At 42.8% G+C, this 17,123-nt stretch overlaps 1 protein-coding gene and 1 long non-coding RNA gene across 3 annotated transcripts in view; one reads left to right on the forward strand and one right to left on the reverse strand.

Annotated features, from left to right (window-relative positions):
* Positions 1 to 17,123, forward strand: part of iglon5 (IgLON family member 5) — an 80,649-nt gene that overhangs the window by 27,564 nt on the left and 35,962 nt on the right. The gene's annotated exons all lie outside the window — the stretch shown is intronic.
* Positions 10,649 to 14,215, reverse strand: LOC131471370 (uncharacterized). The gene is made up of 3 exons (XR_009241992.1): positions 13,635 to 14,215; positions 12,068 to 12,209; positions 10,649 to 11,976 (listed from the first exon to the last, which is right to left on the reverse strand). It is a non-coding gene; the product is annotated as an uncharacterized LOC131471370 (long non-coding RNA).

Consider the following 17,123-nt stretch of genomic DNA (forward strand, 5'->3'; position numbering starts at 1 on the left):
AAAGTAAAAGATGTTTAATGTTCAGAGAACCATATTTATTTGTTAATTTATGTTAAAATATTTAGCTTCAGTAGAAATACAGACGTGACATCAAGAACCCTTTAATTCAGTTGGAATGATTTCTTCTTTTTATGGGGCAAAGAAACGAGGAAATATTAAGTAAGACACTGAAAAGCCTTAAAAACGTGATTAATAGTTGATCAAAGTAGTCGATAATTAATGTGAAAATGTATTAATGATTGATTAATCGTTGCAACGCCGTGTAACGCCTCATTTCTGCTCACATCACTGTAGATAAAAGTGACTTGAGACTCAGTTTTTCATAAATGAAGCCTTTATTTTGTCACTAAACTTCTCATCCTCTCATGTCTGAGTTCAGCTGTAATAACACCTTTCTCTGGACATTGACTTCTTTTGTATCTGAGGTGATTTATTTGTATATTTTTTCTTCTTCTTAACGTTTGTTTCCTCGGTAAACACGGGGGCTGACGGCCCTGATTTGCATGATTTCTCTTTTTGAAGCGCCGTCGTGTGTTTCTGTTTCAGCAGCATCTGCTCCTCTGAACGCTCTAATGTGAAGGTTTTTAATTTCCCTCTCAGTGCAGAACATCTGTAGCATTCAGCAGAGTCAATGATGGGATGTCAGACTGTTGGATTCACTCAATCACTAATGACTGTTTTGTGGTCGCATTAAAATCCACCGCGGCTATATTTTCTCTGATTTCCTCTTTCATTTGAATTCATTGACGTATTTGTTGTGAAGAGTGTTTATATATACATGTGTGTGTAAATATATATATATATATACTATATACACATATATACATTTAAAACAGTGACAGTAACTCATGTGCATGTTTCTCACGTCTTTGGCTGAGAAAATTCCGGATAATCACACGTGTGGACGTGCGGGTGAATTTTAAAACAATCCTCTCTGTTTTCCCATTATCATAATCTTCAAAGATGCTGCTCCTGTTCATTTTGCTTCCTGACCTCCCGCTGAAGGAAGTCATTGAATTTACTGAAATAACTGCAAATAAAAGAGCCGTCATTAAAGGTCCAGTCTGTGAACTTCACTCACTGTCTCGTTGTCTCTGAACCTCGTAATGAGACGAGGGTCGGAGACAAAGTGAGGGAATATGTGGAATATTTGATGCTGCTTCCATGACTTTAGAGCTCCTCCTCAATGTGGGCGGAGACGTCATAGCAATGGCTGTGTGAAACTGTGGTGACATGGTTTTTTCTACGGTGTGGATCTTGTGTGGTCTTGGTCTTTGGTCCTCGATGAAAAACTGGTCCGTTCTGTCCACAGACAAAGAAACATCTACCTTAGCTAAGTTGTTTGGTGAATCCGCGTCAGTGACGTGACGTTCATGTAGGTGGAGGTCTGTAAAGACTGGGTGGTGACCTGTGACGGGAGTTTTCGCTTGGTTTGCTGAGTCATGATTCATCGTGCGGTGACAGATGTGGAGGTGGACGAGTCGTTGAATGGGAAAGTCAAACAGCTTGTGTTTGAACAGGTGGAGACGAGCACGGACTGGAAACACCCGTTCATTAAGAGGAATCTGAAACGTACATTTATCACGTTTATGAACGCGGACGACAAAGAGCGTATAATTACTTCTGCTCTTCAGATCATCATCGTTAGTGATGGATCATTTCAGACCAACACGGCTCCACTTTTCCACCAATGAATTATGTCCCGTTTTAATGAAGTCAACCTTGTTTCTGTCATTTTTACGATTGTTTCATTGACTTTTATTTATACCGGTCAGCTGATCGAGACACTGCATCTGTTTATGAAACCACACTTATTTACAAATAGACAGGAACACATGTTTTATCTTTGAACCTTGAAGGGGACGAGTAGGAAAATATGAATATTTTTCCTGACATTTAACAAAAAAGAAGATTTATTTCAAAAGAAAAACCATAAGTTTCTATTTCAGTTCCATTAAAACCTTGTTCAAGAAGTAAAAAGAAGGTATTTATTTGTAAGATGCCACAAAGTCATTGATAAGAATTATTTGTAAATAAACACAATAAAATAAATGATTGTCATCCACATGAAGATGAATATTAGCATAGATTTTAACGAGGGTAAATGTTTGTGGAACTGAAGTGACAATAAACTGAGCTGCACCTCAGAAACTATTAAATATATTGTTTATTTACTCACCTTTGGTCACTAAGATAATCTATATTTGATTTAAAGGAGAAAAGTTCTTTAATCGTGAATCCAGTGTGTTTGTGAGAGGCCAACTTAAGGGACTTAGTTTGGGACGAGGGGACCTAGTTTGGGGGAATCTCAGTAAATAAATAAAAAGCAGAAGTCTCTCCACATTGGAGGTTTTTCTGGGTCACACTACATCAGTAACATTGACAGTAACAGCAGTAACATCAGTAACAGTAACCTGAGGGTTACTGTCTCCACACTGTTTCTCTCTGCTGTTGAGATTTATTGTTTCATTCTGCCTCTTATTCGCTTCATAGCTGCTGTAATCTGACACCATTGAAGTCAGTGTCATTTTTCACACAGAGCACATTAGCGACTTAGCTCTGGCTGAGCAGGTCAGGTGAAGGACCTTCCTGAAGGACAGTCACACACACACTCACTCACACACATCGTCTGTCTGACACACTTTACTGTGAGCAGCAGTAACAGTAGCAGCAGTAACAGTACGATACAGTTTGTAACAGTACGATACAGTTTGTAACAGTACGTTTCAGTTTGTAACAGTACGGTTCAGTTTGTAACAGTACGGTTCAGTATCTAACAGTACGGTTCAGTTTGTAACAGTACGATACAGTTTGTAACAGTACGATACAGTTTGTAACAGTACGATACAGTTTGTAACAGTACGTTTCAGTATGTAACAGTACAATACAGTTTGTAACAGTACGTTTCAGTTTGTAACAGTACGGTTCAGTATCTAACAGTACGGTTTAGTTTGTAACAGTACGGTTCAGTATCTAACAGTACGGTTTAGTTTGTAACAGTACGGTTTAGTTTGTAACAGTACGATACAGTTTGTAACAGTTCGGTTCTCTCTCTCTCAGGACAGTATTTTCCGTCTGTCTCTGAGAGACAGAGGACAGTATTTTCCGTCCGTCTCTCAGAGACAGAGGACAGTATTTTCCGTCTGTCTCTCAGAGACGGAGGACAGTATTCGGGGAATTGAAACACATCGATCTGTTCGCCCTCAGTCCACAAACCTAACAGCAAACAAATAAAAAGTCAACTCTCAGCTTTTCTGTCTCTGTCCTCACAGATCTGTGTTATCACTGCAGGTCAGTGTGTGGTCAGTGTGGTCACTCCTCCTCTTCTACACCTGCTCACATCCGTCTCTGCCAGCGTCAGTGTCTCTGAGGACACGCCTCTCTGTGTTTGCTCCTCCTCTTCAATATCCAATTTTCCACTTCCACACCTTGTCTCTCCCGTCTCTAATTTCCACCCACTCATCCATCCGTCTTCCATCTCTCATCGTCTCGTCTTCATTTGCTCCTCGCTGCGTCTCCTCTGCACAAATACAGTCCACGTCCCTGCGTCTCTGTCCTGCTGCTGTTTGAAGGCTCAGTCTCAGAGGATTAGCCACAGACTTGATCAGGGTCTCTGCTGCTGACACACACACACACACACACACACACACACGCACTTTAATTTCACATGACAATATGTAGGAGTTTTCCCTGACGATGTGATTGTTATATGATATTTATTCTTAACACAGGCCCTTTCTCTGTAACCATACTTGTCTGTACTTGCATACTCCCGTACTTGTGAAACGTCATCAGCCTCAGTCCAAGTTCTGTTCCAATTCTCAGCGAGTCCGGTTCTCATACCCAGAAGTGTTCTCGCTCCACCCGTTTTACTAAGTATGCAGCGGGTGGTGACTTGAGCGTACTGAGGAAAGCCATATATCCCAGAATGCATTTCGGCGGAACTTAGTAGCAGATAATACAAATATAAACCTGAAATAAATATTTTTCTCTGTCCCGGAACAAAGTTTTAAGATCATTTGAGGCGAGAAATTCATTTAGTCATTTAGAATGTGGTTTGTGTATTAAGATCTGACGTATTTATAGTTTGGCAGCGACGTTGTCAGAGGTGATCAGCTCCGCCTCTGCGGACTTTGAGGGAATCGGTCCTGGAAAAGTCCTTGAATTTGGGAACCCTGGTTGAATCACTTCCTGTGCAGTGCTGTTGTTGATAATTAGCAGTTACAGACGGCAGCTTTAAGAGAGCGTGATGCCACAGAGCCGCGGCGATGTCGCCTGTGTTTGCTTAATCATCAGAGTCACAGCGGGAGCTGCGGCTCATTACTCCACAGGGGGGCGCTGACATTTCTGAGAGGAATTAATCACATGTCAAACGTCGCTGATGTCCTCGGCAGGATGTGAGTCCTCGGAGGCGTGTGAACTAAAAACAACTAGTTAGTACTTTTACCATTTACAACACACACACACACACACGCACACACACGTCGGCTCTGCTTCCAAGAATACACTGACCTTGTTTCTCCTTATGAATCAGAACTGTGTGTGTGTGTGTGTGTGTGTGTGTGTGTGTGTGTGTGTGTGTGCGCATGTGTGTGTGCACGTGTGTCCAGGTATTACTAATGTTGTGGGGACCTAAACCTGTTTACACAGTCACATTATGGGGACTTGTCTTCCTTGTGGGGACAAAAATCAAGTCCCCATAACGTAAATTACTACATTTTAAGGTGAAGATATGTTTTACGGTTAGGGTTAGGGTTAGGTTAGGGTCAGGGTTAGGCTAGTAGTAATTGTGGTTGAGGTTAGAGTAAGTCTCCAGGAAATGAATGTAAGTCAATGCAATGTCCCCTCAAGTCGTGAATGTCGAACGTGTGTGTGTGTGTGTGTGTATGTGTGTGTTAATCAGTGTGAGGTGCAGACTCTGCTCCGTCTGAGTTCATCAGCATCAGGAGACAGAAAGTGATCTTAATTGAATGTTCTCCTCATTGTCATGCAGCAGCAGCAGTAACAGCAGCAGTAACAGCAGCAGCAGTAACCGCAGCAGCAGTTACAGCAGCAGTAACAGCAGCAGTAACAGCAGCAGCAGTTACAACAGCAGTAACAGCAGCAGTAACAGCAGCAGCAGTTACAGCAACAATAACAGCAGCAGTTACAGCAGCAGTAACCGCAGCAGCAGTTACAGCAGCAGTATCAACAGCAGCAGTAACAGCAGCAGCAGTTACAGCAGCAGTAACAGCAGCAGCAGTTACAGCAGCAGTAACAGCAGCAGCAGTTACAGCAGCAGTAACAGCAGCAGTAACAGCAGCAGCAGTTACAGCAACAATAACAGCAGCAGTTACAGCAGCAGTAACCGCAGCAGCAGTTACAGCAGCAGTAACAGCAGCAGCAGTATCAACAGCAGCAGTAACAGCAGCAGCAGTTACAGCAGCAGTAACAGCAGCAGCAGTTACAGCAGCAGTAACAGCAGCAGCAGTAACAGCAGCAGCAGTAACAGCAGTAACAGCAGCAGCAGTATCAACAGCAGCAGTAACAGCAGCAGCAGTTACAGCAGCAGTAACAGCAGCAGCAGTTACAGCAACAATAACAGCAGCAGTTACAGCAGCAGTAGTAACAGTCAAGGACTTTCCAGGACCAATTCAAGGACTAGAATGTGCCGACACAGTTTAAGACGGGAAGACAACTTATATAAGTGTGAATGAGATATTAAACATTTTTAATTTAAACACAGATAAAGGGATGACTGTACAAGAAGGAGGAGGAGCCAAGTCAGGAGGAAAGAAAGAGTGTGTGTGTGTGTGTGTGTGTGTCTGTGTGCGTGTGTGGCAGTCAGAGTTGAACCAGCGTACTCGTCCTTTACGCCTCATCAATCGTTTTTCGGGGAAAAATCGTTGTAAAAACTGTTGATCTGAAAAAGACAAAAACACTTTTCTCCTCCAGCTGAAGAGAAAAAAAATCACTTTCTAATAAAAACACGAGAAGTTTGACAGTGTAACAAGATATTGTCTTGTTATTATCACATATTGTTATTATTATTATTATTATTGGTAATAATAATAATAATAATAATAATGATAATAATATTAACAATAATAATAATAACAATAATAATATTAATAACATGTTATATTTATGATAAAATACTTTTTAAAAATCATTCTGGACATTGATGAGGTCACTGTGTCCCTTCTTCAGTTCAGTCCCTTTAAGTCTGGACCGGTGATTGTCTTCTTCTCACGTGTGATAGCCGAGAAGCCTCAGGGCCTTCAAGTTCCTCACAGAGGAACGTCCTCCTCACAGAGGAGCGTCCTCCTCACAGAGAAACGTCCTCACACGTCCTCCGTACAGAGGAACATCCTCTCTGGTGTCCTCTCTTGTCCTCCCCGCTGCAGTGAGTCCCTGTGTCTCAGCTCGTCCTGTTATCTTCAGTCTGTCATGTGGGTTAAATGCTCCACAGTCCACTGGTCATCAGTGTTTATGTCCACATCAGCTGTCTCACAGTCTGACAGTGATGCACATTAAATTAAAGTCTCCTGCTTCTGGTTTCTGCATAAATACCCCGGCCTTGTTTATCAATCTGCCAACTTCTCTGCGTCTCTGTGTCTGTCTGTCTGTCTGTGTCTCTCTCTGTCTCTGTGTCTCTGTGTCTGTGTGTGTCTCTCTCTGTCTCTTGAAGTCAAAATGGCGTCCAAGCAGAAAGTGGACGAACCTTGTCTAGCGTGTCAGTGTGAATCCAGTGAATGAGCGTCTGCTGTGGTGAACACAGTCACGTGACTCAGGCTAAAGATCAGGACGTCTCCGTCTCACTCGTGTCTTTAATTAACGTGTCCAAGTGCTTTGACCTGAAGACCAGCGCTGAGAGGACAGTCCAGCTGACCGTTCATCATGTTCTCACCACAAAACACAATTGTTTTAGGTCAGTGGTGAAAAGAAGAGTCAAATCTCTGACAGAAGAAAACATCGTTTTAAAGAGAGACGTATAAACGGTGTGAGGACATTCAAAATAAAATAAAAATAAACTGTCAACATGAGCGACAGCCGTTGAAGACGGAGCTGACGCATGATCACACTCAGCAAAACACCGTGTGGAAAAAAGACACAAAACAAATGGTCAAATGAGACAGAACATTTTTAAAGTTCCAGTTTCCTCAAAATTCAGGAATAATTTTGAAAACAAACGAGGAGGAGACTAAAAATAAGATCAATGAGATCATGACAAGCTGGAGATGATGCTGTGTGTGTGTGTGTCCTCACTTTCATAAAAAAATTCCTCACTTTAATAAAAATGTCCTCACTTTCAGCTCCTGTGTCTATGGACTTTGGTGTTGGAGAGTGAATGGTTTATAAACTTCAGTTTCCTGTGTGAAAAGTGAGATAAAGACGGGAACACGTTCTTAAAGATAAACTTAAACTGACTCAGATTGACCCAGGACCTGGTCTCAGTGATGAAGCAGCAGTTCTGCTACAGTTCACCTCCTCACTTGTTAATTACACTCACAGTGATAATTGGACGTCTGAGTTCTGCTCTGAGACGCTGTCTCCTCCACTGTCCCACTTTAAAACGACCAGACACACTACTGTAGATGAACTCATTCTGTCCTCACCACTCGTCTCCTCACGCCTCGTCTCACGCCTCGTCTCACGCCTCGTCTCACGCCTCGTCTCACACGGCCCCTCCCCCTTTTATTTCTTCTTTCTATCTTTTATTTTGAAGGCCTGTGATGATTGACAGCCAGCCCACACCGGCCGCCCTCGGGAACAAACACCATAACGAGCCAATTAACTCATTAAGCGCTCGTTTGGAGGCTTAACGAGGAACACGGACGCTCGTTTGTGTCAATAAACGTGGTTTTTGGACAGATTCAGTGTGTGTGTGTGTGTGTGTGTGTGTGTGCAGAGGTCAGTCAATGAAAAATAACTAAATATTACACACGCCTCCTCCTCAGATGGTCTATAGGTTGTGCTTTCGAGGTTCTTTATTGAACATATATTCTTACATTTAAACACAGTGATGGGAAAGAAGCTCGCTGTTCTAATACTTTAAATGTGTTAAATGTGAATATTTCCTGATTTTTTTTGCTCCATAAAAACAAAGAAATCATTCAAACGGAATCTTTTTTATGTTTGTGGACAAAAACAAAGACATTTGAGAATGTTCTACACACGACTGTAGTCAGTTTTGTGTAAATAAAATTAAATAAATGAGAGTAGAAATGTGGCAGATTTACAGTATATCTGTAAAAGAGCTGCCTGAAGACAGTGGAGCTGTCTCTGGCCGCATTCCAAACTGTAAGCAAACATTAGTGGAAATTTTCTGTCATCCAGGATCAATGTCCATGCGTGTGTGTGTGTGTGTGTGCGTGCGTGCATGCATGCGTAAGAAACCAGACAATATTCATATTCAAGAAGCTGAAAAATCAAAGAAATTTGATTTAATTGTTAAAAATGCTGCTGCTGCTTCTGTCCCTCATGACCTCTGCTGCCACAGCTCTGATGAGGCCATGAGCCTGTGTGTGTGTGTGTGTGTGTGTGTGTGTGTGTGTGTGTGCACCTCCCTATGGTTCACTGAACCTCAGTTAAAGCCCAAAGATGATGAAGAGCAGATGTAGAGGGAGGTGTGGTCTGTGATGTCCTCACTTCTCCTGAAAAACTCCTCATCAAGACATTTCTCTTAGAGCAGACACTTATTTTACTATGTTTTGTATTTTAAATACCAGCTCTATCCAAATGTCCCTCACTAAAGTTCCCATGGAATAGTTCAGAGTTCAATTATAAAGTACTATATGTTTTCCCTGTTTAGCGGCTGGCTAATGTTATCATGCATCTTATATATCTATATTCCAGCTCATTCCTCGAAGGAGTCAGAAAGTAAAGGATGAAGAGTGGATCAGTGACACGGTGGACGCGTTTAGAACAACGTGCTGCTGCTCTGCTCCCTGTTTTCATGTGGGGGGAAATTTCATCGCCAAGGAAACGAGCTGATGAGATTGTGAGATCAATAGAATGTTGGGGGGGGGGGTTGTACTGGGCTGAAGAGGTGAGGAAGACTCTCAATATGCCTGAATGAGAATGGGAGGACCTAACCAAGGCTCCGGAACCTTCATCTGATGGTCTAATACATCTGTCAGCAGGCGTGCGCGTGTGTGTGTGTGTGATTTAAGGTCTTTGAAAACCAGAAGTAAATTGAACAGATTGAATTCGAGCAGCAGCACTAACAGCAGCAGCAGCAGCAGCAATAACAGCAGCAGCAGCAGCAGCAGCGCTGTGATTGGCTAAGGCCGTGGCGTGTAATGGAGTCGCCACGCATGGGGCAAATGTACGTGATGTCACCAATCAAACGTCTCATTTACATTAATGATGGAACAGTAATGGGCGGGAAATTGAATCAGTAACACACAATGACATGCCCATGCCCATGACCACACACACACACACACAGAATACAAAATAGAGAGACGGACAGTTAAAGTAAATTCAAAGATTTGTTTCCAAACACGTTAAAACTATTTATTATGAATTACTTGAATGGGACGATGTGGACAATTTTAAATAATTCTGATTTCCATAATTAATAATAAATAATAAAGAGACAAAAGATAATTTACTGCTGCTAATCTTACAAAAATATTACCATAAATATTTCAAATGTAATGTTTAAAATATAGTTGCAAAAACAAATACTATGTTATTAAAAACATCTCAAATATTTACATTTAATTGTAAAACATTTATGTTGCATGAAGACGCCTCGCCTACAAATGTTAGCTCACTTGGCGTTAGCTTCATTTTGTTAGCTGTTTTGAAGATGATGATACTTCGGACTTCAGTGGCCACGCCCCTAGTGTTTCACAGCCGAGGATACTGATAAATATTTCACCATTTTTAGGAAGCTAATTTAATAAAAGTAGTAATTTTGAGGATCATTCATGTGGTAAGACGACAAACTTTGCTATGCTAACTTTAAAAAAAAAAAATCCCTTTTAGCAACTCATGTTCCTTCGTGTTTGTTTCATATGTGTTCGTATAGTTCGTACGTGTTCCTTCATGTTCATACATGTTCAGTTTGTATGCGTTCGTACGCATTCGTATGTGTTCTTATAGCTCGTAGGCATTCGTACGTGTTTCGCACATGTTCGTACAAGTTCGTGTATGCGTTTGTACATGTTTCGCACATTTGTACATGTTTTGCATATGTTCGTACATGTTTTGTTCATGTTCATACTTGTTTCGCACTTGTTCGCACATGTTTGTACATGTTCATGTGTACATGTTCGTTCTTGGTGAATTAGTAAAACAGATGCTAACAACACGTGAGGGTTTTTTTAATGTGTTGAAACTAAAGACAAAGTACACTTCCTGTTAGCTAATAGGTTGTCGTACTAAATGTGATACGGAAAAAATATATCGGGATATATTGAGATACTAACGAAGGTTATACATTGTGATTTTTCACTTCCAAATTAGGTATAGAGACAAATAGCCAAAAGCCTGCTGCCACCTAGTGGTCGGAGGAACTGTTACGCCGAAACCAGTGTGAGAAAAACCACCGTCAAGAATATTTTCAATATGGATGCAGCGCTTCAAAGAATCACTTCAGTATTGTGCCAGGAAATATTGTGATAGTATATTTTATTTTTTTATGAGAGAAGTTTCCTGCTCGTCCTGAAAAACACAGCTCAGGCTGGAGAAACGTCTGAAGTAGCAAAGAAAGAAGCTGAGCATCGTGAAAACAACAACAGCACAAGTATCTCCGGCACAAGAGCCTGATTACACACTCATTCATGAGGTCTCTCAGAGACAAACACACACTCACACACTTGAATACAAAACACTCATCCAAGTAGAGCAATGCGGCAGAGATTCCACCCCTCCCCGTCTATACAAGGCTGTTTCTATGGCAACAAGCTCCAGTTTCTGGCACTGGAAACTTGTCGAAGTATGAGAGGCCTCCAGAGGGTGGACAACGCGAGGGTTGTTGAAGGTCTGGGTTGGTGGTCGGTGGGGGTGGGGTGGGGATGTTAAAGTGTCAAGGGTCAAGAGGTCAACAGCAGGGTGTCAACATTCCATTATTCCATGAGATGAGATTCCTGCCTGTTGAACGTACAGTGACCATTCATTCTTCTTTCTGACACGCCTCTGATTCTGTCTCTCCTGCATCGACGTCACGTCGTCTGCTCCTCTTTAAACTGTTTCTTTAAACACATGAATAACGTGTTCCCCTCCTCGCCTGAGGTGGCGCTGTATCAATTATTGAAGAAGACAAGACAAACAATGGATAACAAAGCTGGCTCATCTGTTGGTTAATCGTTCTACACTCACATATGTTTTGGTTGCGTTTACCCACAATGCCAAATGCCAAAACTTGAAGCGAACTGCAACCTGCGACTTTCTGAACTAGGGTTTGATTAGGAAGAGCTGGTGTGAATGAATACACTCATAATCTCTTCACCTAGTCCTTGGTCTGACCTGAGGTCTTCTCCCAGTTGGACGTGGTAGGAATCCTTACCAGGTGCCTCAACCACCTCAACTCCTCTCCACACAAAGGGGCGGTGGCTCTACTCTCAGTCCCTCCCGGGTGGCTGAGCTTCTCACACTCTCTCTAAGGGAGACCCCACAGACCCTTCTTGAAAAAACCCATTTCGGGTACTTCGGGTACCCTCCATCGTTCATGACCAGTAGATGGAGAGCTTTGCCTTTTGGCTCAGCTCCCATTTGGTCACAACTTTGTGGCAGAACAAACCGCTCGTGTAGCTCCAATTCTTCGGCCAGTCTCACGCGTCATTGTTCCCTCACTCGTCAACAAAACCCAGAGATACTTAATCTCCTTCACTCCGGGTAAAGACTCATTCCCCACCTCTTATTTAGAGGTCTTCATATTATTTGGTCGCAAATTCATTTTTGTGTTTTGGTCTGTTGCTCCGGGATCGTCTACCTCCAGGATGGAAGTAGATGATTAGATGTGGCGCCCCCTAAAGGTAGAGGCTAGAAGAAGGAGAAGTAGTTAAATCTGGATCACATTAACCATCACCTTTAAAACTTACACACTTAGTAGGAACTTACAGTACAAACTTACAATTTTCGAGTTTTGCTCGTCTTCTTCGTCGTCTCCGTCTTCTTCTCTGGAGACATTTATCTCGTCCTTTCTCCGCTCGTCGTTTTCTTACCCTTCCATCCCGTCTTTCAGGCCAAACTTCAAAATAAGATGATTGACGTATCTGACGGGAATCCCAACAGCACATGTGACTTTTAAATGCAAATGTTTTTCCCTCCATTAAAGCATCACACACACACACACACACACACACAGTTGATGATATTTATGAAGGTTGAGGTCAAACTTTGTTGGTGTAACAAAGACAGACAGGTTTATGTGGACACTGTGAGACGAGTTAAAGACAAAGTCAAAGCTGTTATCGTTTTTTTTAACGCCTCAGTCTTTATCGTACAGTATGGACTTTCACGAGGGACGAACTGTCCCGTCTTTTCTGCTTAAATAATGTCAGTGTGTTTCTATGCAGCTTTCATGGGAAAGATTGGACGTGTCTCTGCTGTCTCCTCTGTTTCTACTGTTTCCTCTGTCTCCTCTGTCTCCGCTGTCTCCATTGTCTCCGCTGTCTCCACTGTCTCTGCTGTCTCCTCTGTCCCCACTGTCTCCTCTGTCTTCACTGTCACCACTGTCTTTGCTGTCTCTACTGTCTCCTCTGTCTCCGCTGTCTCTGCTGTCTCCACTGTCTCTGCTGCTCCTCTGTCTCTACTGTCTCCACTGTCACCACTGTCTCTGCTGTCTCTACTGTCTCCTCTGTCTCTGCTGTCTCCACTGTCACCACTGTCTCTGCTGTCTCCTCTGTCTCCGCTGTCTCCGCTGTCTCTGCTGTCTCCACTGTCTCTGCTGCTCCTCTGTCTCTACTGTCTCCGCTGTCTCCACTGTCTCTGCTGTCTCTACTGTCTCCTCTGTCTCTGCTGTCTCTACTGTCTCCTCTGTCTCTGCTGTCTCCGCTGTCTCCACTGTCACCACTGTCTCTGCTGTCTCTACTGTCTCCGCTGTCTCTGCTGTCTCCACTGTCTCTGCTGCTCCTCTGTCTCTGCTGTCTCCGCTGTCTCCACTGTCACCACTGTCTCTGCTGTCTCTACTGTCTCCTCTGTCTCCGCTGTCTCCACTGTCTCCACTGTCTCTACTGTCTCCTCTGTGTGTCTCCGCTGTCTCCACTGTCACCACTGTCTCTGCTGTCTCTACTGTCTCCTCTGTCTCTGCTGTCTCCTCTGTCTCCACTGTCTCCCCTGTCTCCACTGTCTCTGCTGTCTCCTCTGTGTGTCTCCGTTGTCTCCACTGTCGCTGCTGTCTCTGTTGTCTGATTGCAAAGAGACGTCTTGTCCTCTGTGGACCAGATCTGTGAGTGAGTTGCAGGAATCAGGCAGTTTATTTTGAAGGTCTGAAGACGCCTCTGTAAATGACTTTTTATTATTTTTCCTCCACTGCATTTGGCTCCTCGTCCTCCCATGAGTCATTGCTTCTCTCCCCCTCTCTCTCTCTCTCTCTCGCTCTCTCCCCCCCCCTCTCTCTCTCTCTCTCTCTCTCCCCCCCCTCTCTCTCTCTCTCTCTCTCTCTCTCTCTCTCCCCCCCCTCTCTCTCTCTTGTTTACCTTTGTTGTCCTTTGATCAGCTCAGTTCTTGTGGTGACCGTTGGTTTGTTGTCCTGCCTTCAGACTTTCCACAGCAATGAACAAATCTGATGATCCTCTCTCTCTGTCACGCACACACACACATGCACACACTCACACACACACACACACACACACACACACATGCACACACACACACACACTCACACACACTCACGCGCACACTTTCCCGACCAGTTTTTCATCAGTTTTAATAACCTGCTGCTCACTCTGGACTGTCTTCTCCTCCACCTTCAGTCCTTCAGTCCGTAGTTGGCTTAGTTCATCTGCTAATGCATGCTGGGAGCCTCGGGGTCAGAGGTCAGAGGTTAACATTTCTCAGTTCCTCCAGTTTTAAAGTCTGGAGGTCAGAGTTGTTTCGCTGTGAGCAGAGCTGGAGGACAGAAGACAGACTTCACGCTGACACCAGTTAGAGACACAGGACGTCCTCTGACAGCTCCTGGTCCACATTAAAGGAGACGCAGCCTCCAGTTAAAGGAGACAGACTCTCATTTGTTCCTCTGGTCTGGGGTGTTCTTCATCTCTGACCCTCCAACGCCGCAGCCCACGTCCTCCTCCTGAACTTTCACCTCAATTTGCTGCTTCACATCCACAAAGTTCTGGAGTCCAGTGAGTCGGTTTCTCCTCCTCAGTTTGTGACCAAATTATTTACCAGTTGTTTCCCCGATTTCTTTCTTTTCTTTATTGATTCCCATCTGCCTCGCTGAGGTCAGAGCGGGAAAACAAAAGAGGAAACAGACGAGGAGGAGGAGGAGGAGGAGGAGAAATGTGGATCGATATTTGTTTGACCTCCCATCAGAGGTTTGGTTCAGACGAAACCTGAACTAAACAAACACAGCACAAAATCATTTCAGGGTTTTATTGTTGCCTCCACTGAGGAGCTTCTGTTTTCATTGCTCTGTGAGTTAGTTCTTCTTCTTCCTGTCGACACAATGTTGCCAAATACTCTTCACGGTGAGATGGCTGCAGACGGCTTTAAATGTATAGATGGATAGATCAGTGGTCACTCAGCAACATCTTCACGGATCAGGAAGATCTTTGTGTGATGGGTAGACGATCACCCAAGTATCCTCCTACTAAATTTAGGTTAGAATCCGCCCACTTATGACGTCATAAAAATGATTACATTTTCAACGAGAAAAACTGTAAAATTATTAAATAATAATTCTCTGTCAAATCTCATCAGATTTGAACATAATTTGGTATCTGCATGCAGGATCAAACGCTTTACCATCAGACCAAATTTAATCCAGATCCTATCCAGATTACAGATTTGGCATCAATGTAAATGCAACATGGTTTAGTCCCATTGAACACGTTCAGATGTGTATTTCTCAGCGTTATCTTCAGGTAGGTGATCACCCAAGTACCCTCCTATTAAATTTAAAATCTGCAGAACTCTTTAAAATGGGCAGAACTGTAAAAATATCTCTGTTAAATATCATCGGACATGCAGGGTCAGACGCTCTACCATTTCTGGATCCAGTGAAAATGTAAAGGTTTCAGTTGCTGCTTTATGAAACACGGGTGACAAAGGTCTGCTCTCTCTGACTGATCTGGTTTTCTTCAGCGTTTGTTTCAAAAACCTCCCTCAAAATTGGGATTTTCCTGGGGATTTTCAGACGTATTCTCTCATATTGAACTTGCAAATGCTGTGACCACAGGACGGCGGCTGTTATTGGAAATCGTTTAAGGACATCAATCCGCGAGCCCAAGGCCAAGTTTGGAAATGAAGGAGGCAAATATCTGTATCCAGAGTAAACACAGAAGATGTTCTGCGCTCGGTGCATCACTAAATCTGGCCCTGCAGCGCGTGTCTCTCTCTCTCTCTCGCCTTTCAACGACGTGTCTCGCACAATCATGCAAATCAAAATCCCTCATGTTTCCTTACTCTCACACAGACTGCAGGGCGGGGCTGCAGCGCCATTCTCAGCCAGTGTAAATGTCTGTTTACAGTAAAAATGGGGATTCATTATAAAATAAAATAAAATAAAAAAGACATTATTAGTCTCAGAGGGAGAACGCCAGAATTAATAAGATTTCATTAAAATGTTATTATATATAAAGGCAACAACGACCCATTCAGGGAGTTTATTTTTAACTTATATTTAATCACCCTGACAACGTTTATTTGTATTTGTTTTTACGACCTTCCCATAATTCAGTGGGTCGCAGGTCGTAAAGATGGCGTCTCTTCTCTGTGGACGCTTGATTCCACTCCAGTCTCACCGTCGACAATCAAATCAGAATCATCACACAGTCATTGTGGGACGAGTAGTGTGTGTGAGTGTAAAACACCTGCTGCTGAAGCTCCGCCTCCTGCCGAGGGTCGACGTCATGTGATTATTTATCGTTTTAAAAACAGTGGCCGATTATTATTTATTTTATAAACGAGGATTTTTAGAAACACAGCAGCTGACGGACGACGACCGTTAACAATTTTTCTGTTTCTTATATTTATCCGATTTTTTTACTCAATCTACATTTTATTATTTTATACAGTATGTTTTTTTTAAAAAATCAAGTGTAAACTAAATATTAAATACATGTTAAACATTAGTTTGGAATAATTTGCCGTTTAATAGATGATAAATTGCTCAATTGTGATTATTAAAAAATGGCAAATAGTGGCCGATTAATCGCTCTAGATAAAAATATGCTGGAAACGAAAATATAACATTTTTAATAAAATGTCATAAAATATACAAAGTAGTGTAGAAAAATTAATAGTTTCACGTTATATTCTGTCCTGTTAATGTCTCTTAGTTTTACATACATTTTTACATGATACAGATAATAATAAAAATCTTTTTTTTCTGTATCCTGGTGAAACGGTCCTGACTGGAATCACATTTGAAACTCTTGATATATAGTTAATATATATGTGTATGTGTATGTGCAGTGTATATCACTAGTATATTAAATAAACAAAGATACATCTCTCTTTTTTAAGTGCGAGCTGAAAAAGTGACATCATACATTTTCCATCAGCTCATATCAATAATATTGTGGATCCCTAATGAAAGTAGTAGTAATATTGATGATGATGATGATGATGATGATGATGATGATGACATAGTGTTCCTTCACAGTTTACTTGGTAGTGTTTGTAGTCTGTGAGCAGCAGTGGAGCTCAGAGTGTCCTCTGTCTCCTCTGTGTGCCGCTCGTCTCCCTCCACACTCGTCCTCCACGGCTGTGGCCAAGCGTGCAAATGGCAAATGGACAGCAGGAGCCGGGGCGGCCATCATGTCTTATTCATGAGCAGAGGTCGGCGCCGTTGGCCCCTCGTCACACTTGATGTCAGAAACACACTCTGTGCTCCTGTGCAGCCGAGCTTCTCACCACGTCACGCTCTCCTCGTCCTCCAAACCTTCTCCTCTTTTCTTCTTCTCCTTCCTCCTCCTCCTCCTCCTCCTCACATGAAAAGCCATGACATTTCCACTGCCAGG

This window comes from Solea solea, chromosome 13 (genome assembly GCF_958295425.1).
Source record: "Solea solea chromosome 13, fSolSol10.1, whole genome shotgun sequence".
In the NCBI taxonomy this organism is placed as follows: domain Eukaryota; kingdom Metazoa; phylum Chordata; class Actinopteri; order Pleuronectiformes; family Soleidae; genus Solea; species Solea solea.